Genomic DNA, 6074 nt, shown 5'->3' with positions numbered 1-6074 from the left:
ACGGGCTCCGGGGGCCCCGGCCGGGCCGAGCGGGCCGGCGGGGATGTGGACACGGTGCGCGGGCGAATGGCGTGATGCCACGTAGCGGCGCGACGGGATTCGGACGTGTCCGTCGGTGGAGGGGAAACGTCCGGTGGCGCGCGATGAGGGTGGATCTAGGGTTTTGACGAGGGGGGATCCAAATTTGGAATGGGGAAGGTATAAATAGGCCTAGAGGGAGCTAGGAGAGTCCAAATGAGGTGCGGTTTTCGGTCGCGCGATCGTGATCGAACGCTCTAGATGATGGAGAAGTCTTAGGTGGGTTTTGGGCCAAATTGGAGGGGTGTTGGGCTGCAACACACACGAGGCCTTTTCGGTCCCTCGGTTAACCGTTGGAGTATCAAACGAAGTCCAAATGATACGAAACTTGACAGGCGGTCTACCGGTAGTAAACCAAGGCCTCTTGGCAAGTCTCGGTACAATCTGGAAATATTTAAACCCCACACACAAAAGAAAGCTAGAAATGACCACCGGAGGAGAACGAAGCGCCGGAATGCAAAACGGACAACGGGGCAAATGCTCGAATGCATGAGATGAACACGTATGCAAATGCAATGCGCATGATGACATGATATGAGAAGCATGACAACGATAACAACACATGGAGAAAAAGACCCAAACCCGAGAAAATAAAATAACTTAACGCCAAAAACGGCAAGAGTTGGAGTACAAATTGGGAAAGTTACATCCGGGGTGTTACACAGGGGTCTAGGGCTAAGGAAAAAGCCCTATACAGGTTCTTGAGCAAAAAATGCTTTGCACCTTCTTGCCGCACGTCTACGCCGCTTTTTCCCAAACAAGAAAGATTCTTTTAATGAAATGGTCTTCGGCCATGTATACGGAACCGGGCTCGAAAAGAGTCCTCGCAAGTCCGAAGAATGAGTAGGTTTTGATTCACCTGTGGTAAAAAGCAAAAGATGATTAAAGAAAGGGCAAGGCCGTGTAAGATCGAACCTTTGTATAGGACTGTCCGTATATTGCCTCCGCCGATGCCCTAGGTATTTTGAGTGCATAATTGTGCACGCGAGTACGAATTTCGCTGATGTTCGTGGCAGTCGACGGGGGCTGAGCTGCTAATCCAGCCCTGAAGTTACCGGGCTGCCGGTATGTAAAACTGATCGGTCCTGCATGGAGAAGGCCGATGGCCTAATAGCCAAGGGGATGTGTGGCTTGATAGGGCCGCTTTGTACTTCGACCGCAATGGCCGCTGTGTGCTAGTCAGTACGGAGGGGGCGCTCCATGTTTCCATTGATTGTAATGACGCCACGTGGACCGGGCATCTCACTTGTGCGCGTCGGTCCTAAACAAACGGTTTAAAACCCCTTTCCGCGACGTCATTTGGAACCGTCGTCAAGTGAGTATGGGTGAGGGAGTCCTGGATTAGGGGGTCTCCGGACAGCCGGGCTATATCCTTTGGCCAGACTGTTGGACTATGAAGACGCAAGATTGAAGACTTCTTCCCGTGTCCGGATGGGACTCTACTTGGCGTGTGAGGGAGTCCTGGATTAGGGGGTCTCCAGACAGCCGGATTATATCCTTTGGCCGGACTGTTGGACTATGAAGATACAAGATTGAAGACTTCGTCTCGTGTACGGATGGGACTCTACTTGGCGTGGAAGGCAAGCTAGGCAATACGGATATGGATATCTCCTCCTTTGTAATCGACCTTGTGTAACCCTAACCCTCTCTGGTGTCTATATAAACCGGAGGGTTTTAGTCCGTAGGACAACATACAATCATACCATAGACTAGCTTCTAGGATTTAGCCTCTCTGATCTCGTGGTAGATCCACTCTTGTACTACCCATATCATCAATATTAATCAAGAAGGACATAGGGTTTTACCTCCATCGAGAGGGCCCGAACCTGGGTAAAACTTCGTGTCCCCTGCCTCCTGTTACCATACGTCTAGACGCACAGTTCGGGACCCCCTACCCGAGATCCGCCGGTTTTGACACCGATATTGGTGCTTTCATTGAGAGTTCCTCTGTGTCGTCGCCGTTAGGCTTGATGGCTCCTTCTATCATCGTTAGCGATGCAGTCCAGGGTGAGGCTTTTCTCCCTGGACAGATTTTTGTATTCGGAGGCTTTGCACTGCGGGCCAATTCGCTTGGCCATCTGGAGCAGATTGAAAGCTACGCCCCTGGCCATCAGGTCAGGTTTAGAAGCTTAAACTACACGGCCGATATCCGCGGAGACTTGATCTTCGACGGATTCGAGCATCTGCCTTGTGCATCACGCGGTCATGATGAGTACGATTTAGCTCTACCATCTGACAATGTTCAGGAGATCGCACCGGCAGCCACTCCGACCCTCAATTTGGAGCCAGTTGTGCCGTCCATGGATGGGTGGCTGGACCCTGCCATGGAGGCCTTACCCTCATCGGCGATCGAGCCGAACATCGACCTTACTCTGCACGAGAGCCGTGTTGACAAACTGCCGGATCTCTCTCTGGCCACGGACTCCGAACCGCCTGCGCCCGTTCCTAGCGAATCCGATTGGGCTCCGATCATGGAGTTTACCTCCGCGGATATTTTTCAGCACTCGCCCTTTGGCAACATACTGAACTCGTTAAGGTCTCTCTCCTTATCTGGAGGATCCTGGGCGAACTATGTCCGGCAGGATTGGGATGCGGACGACGAAGAAATTCGCGAACACCTTCAAGACCCGGACACCTTCAAGACCCGGACACCTTCCCCCTGCCCTACGGACGATGCCTAGGTATTGTCTCAAGAGGCACCGGGTCGAGGGGAGACAGTCCCGGAGGCGCCTCAAGGCGACCTTCCGGACTCCAGGGGCAGGGGGGACAAGGCCCCTAAGGGCTCCAAGTTCGGCCCTCAGCCGAACACCGCGCCGGAACCTCCAGTGGTTTCGGACTCGAGCAGGCGGCCTCCTTCCAAGAGGGGCAAGACGCCTGTGCCGGTGACCTCTGTCCATCCAGAGGAGCTGGACAATCTGCTGGAAGCGCTTCACAGCGCTTCCATCGATGAGGAGCACCGTACTATTGTGAGTGCGGTGGTCCAGAAGGTTCAGTCCGCCTAGAGTGGATTGAGTGAAGCCTGTGCCAGCCTTCTAACAGGCTTTGAGGTAAGTGTTAAAATATAGGAAAAATATTACTGCATAGACAGTAGCCCCTGATGCTCTGTTCGGTGTTCACAAAGAAAAGCCGAACAAAGGATCAAACAATATCGCAGGAGTCTAATATAAGTATGTCAATATGCGTATGCAGGCTTCGCTGCTGGCATCTGCCACACTGATTGCGGAGGTCGCCGCACTGAAGCAGGACCTCGAGGGGTCCAAGAAAGAGCTCGGCCTTGCCAAGAGGCAGCTCGAGGAGAACAAGGCTAAGTAATACCATGTCTATGTATATATAAAAGAAGACGCGATTGCAAAATGACAGGATCATCGTATATTTGCCAGGGGCCATGACCGAGGTGGCGACCCTGAAGCAAGCGCTAACCGAGGCCGAAGACAAAGCGGCCAAGGAGCGGACCGAGCGGGAAAGGCAAGAAGCACGGGTGGGCGAGGTGCAGCAAGAGCTTCAGGCTCTCATGTCGAAGCATGAGGTGTTGGAGCGTGACTCGAAGACGCGAGAGTCCGAGCTTGCCGCTTCCCGTGAAAGTGCAAAGAGTGCCAAGGCCGAAGCATAGAAGGCCCTCCAGGAGATTGATGCGATGAGGAAGATAGCGGCGGGTAAGGCATTCTATATGCAAAGCAAGTATGTGAAAGTAAATTACCTGTTACTTACCCGAATCCAGAGCTCTCCAGGAGCATTCGCAGATTTTCCCCGCAGCGTGTCAGATGCCGCAACTTTTTACCAGGCCGAGGAGGGAAGCTCAACAACGAAGTTGTTCTGGGCCCAATATACTGGGACCAAACACCCGGTGCCTATGAGCGACCAGCTAAAGCAGCTGGTTGAGCTGCACAAGGCGGCCGAACAGGCCATGAAGGGATTTATAGTCCGGCTGTGGCCTGGCGACGCCCTTCCGAACAGCTACTTTGGCTTAGTGAGGCGGCTTGTGGATGCCTGCCCACGGCTGGAGGTCGTCAAGCGGTATGTCTGCATCGAAGGTGCACGCTGGGCTTTCACCCGCGTGAAGGTGCAATGGGCCAAGCTGGACGCCGTGAAGCTGATCAAGGAGGGACCGCCGCAGGGCAAGGAGCATCGCACCCCCGAAATTTATTATCAGGGTGTCCTGAAAGGTGCCCGTCTTGTAGCGGACGAATGTTCAAAGGATGTAATATTTGAGTAGACTTGCTCGTGTGATCCTGTATGATGAAAACTTGTTTCATGCGCTATGCAACGCTTGTTTGAATTTAAAATATTACCTTCTGTTTGGCTGTTTATCCAATCTGAGAGATGGCTAGTCCTCGGCTTCTGCCCCCATGCCACGAATGCTGGGGTGTTCGGGATAAACCTGAGCACTCTTGTTCCCATTTTTGGGTCCTTTGAGGGAGGTGCTCAGCACAGCGAACAAGGCAATCGGACTAATAATGCTTTATCACTCTCACTTAGCCATAGAATTCTATAATTTTAAATTTCGGCGAAGCCCCTGGTATTCGGAAGGCCGAATTTGGGGCGCGATACACGCCTTTAAGCCGGACAGGACCGGCTCCTCGCTCTAAGCGGCATAAGTCTTTAGGGACTCGAAACCTCGCCGAACAGCGACCAGTCTCTTGCCTTATCATGACAATCAGTTTTAGCTTTCTCTACTAAGGTGCTTAGCCCAGCAGAACCAGGGCACAATCATAGTAGTTCTCCTAGCGCTACCTTAGCCGATAGAGCGGAACGTAAGGTATCAAAACATAGGAGCCGGGCAAACCCAACATTTGACCAAAGACATGATTCGGAGCTGATGCATATAATGCTATAAGTTTGGGGTGCCGCACTTGTGAAAGTGTTCGGACTTCTCACACCATATTGTGGGGTACTTAAGCCCCTAGTGTGTTGGCCATACCAAAGTGTATGGTTGCAAGGTGTCATTAATGAACACATATATATATAAAACAAGAATGCAATAATAGTCGTAATGTTATGCGTTGTTTATTCAAAGAGGTGCGTTAAAGTAGAATGGCCTTACCCGCTACCCGAGATCCGCCGGTTTTGACACCGACATTGGTGCTTTCATTGAGAGTTCCTCTGTGTCGTCGCTGTTAGGCTTGATAGCTCCTTCTATCATCCTTAGCGATGCAGTCCAGGGTGAGGCTTTTCTCCCCGGACAGATTTTTGTATTCGGCGGCTTTGCACTGCGGGCCAATTCGCTTGGCCATCTGGAGCAAATCGAAAGCTACGCCCCTGGCCATCAGGTCAGGTTTGGAAGCTTAAACTACACGGCCGATATCCGCGGAGACTTGATCTTCGACGGATTCGAGCCTCTGCCTTCTGCGTCACGCGGTCATGATGAGTACGATTTAGCTCTACCATCCAACAATGTTTAGGAGATCGCACCGGCAGCCGCTCCGACCCTCAATTCGGAGCCAGTTGCGCCGTCCATGGACGTGTGGATGGACCCCTCCACGGAGGCCTTACCCTCATCGGTGATCGAGCCGAACATAAACCTTACTCTGAACGAGAGCCGTGTTGACAAACTGTCGGGTCTCTCTCCGGCCATGGACTCCGAACCGTCTGTGCCCGTTCCTAGCGAATCCAATTGGGCTCCGATCATGGAGTTTACCTCCGCGTATATTTTTCAGCACTCGCCCTTTGGCGACATACTGAACTCGTTAAGGTCTCTCTCCTTGTCAGGAGGATCCTGGCCGAACTATGTCTGGCAGGATTGGGATGCAGACACGAAGAAATTCATGGCCCGCCCACCACCCACTTAGTAGTCACTGTCGATGACTTAAGCGACATGCTCGACTTCGACTCCGAAGACATCGACGGTATGGACGACGATGTGGGAGACGAAGATGAACCACTGCCCACAGGGCACTAGACAGCCACCTCATCATACGATATATACATGGTGGACACACCCAAAGAAGGCAATGGCAACGAGACAGCGGCAGATGACCCCTCCAAGAAGCAACCCAAGC

Source organism: Triticum aestivum, chromosome 6A, assembly GCF_018294505.1.
Source record: "Triticum aestivum cultivar Chinese Spring chromosome 6A, IWGSC CS RefSeq v2.1, whole genome shotgun sequence".
NCBI classification, from domain to species: domain Eukaryota; kingdom Viridiplantae; phylum Streptophyta; class Magnoliopsida; order Poales; family Poaceae; genus Triticum; species Triticum aestivum.
This window is presented reverse-complemented; position numbering follows the sequence as displayed.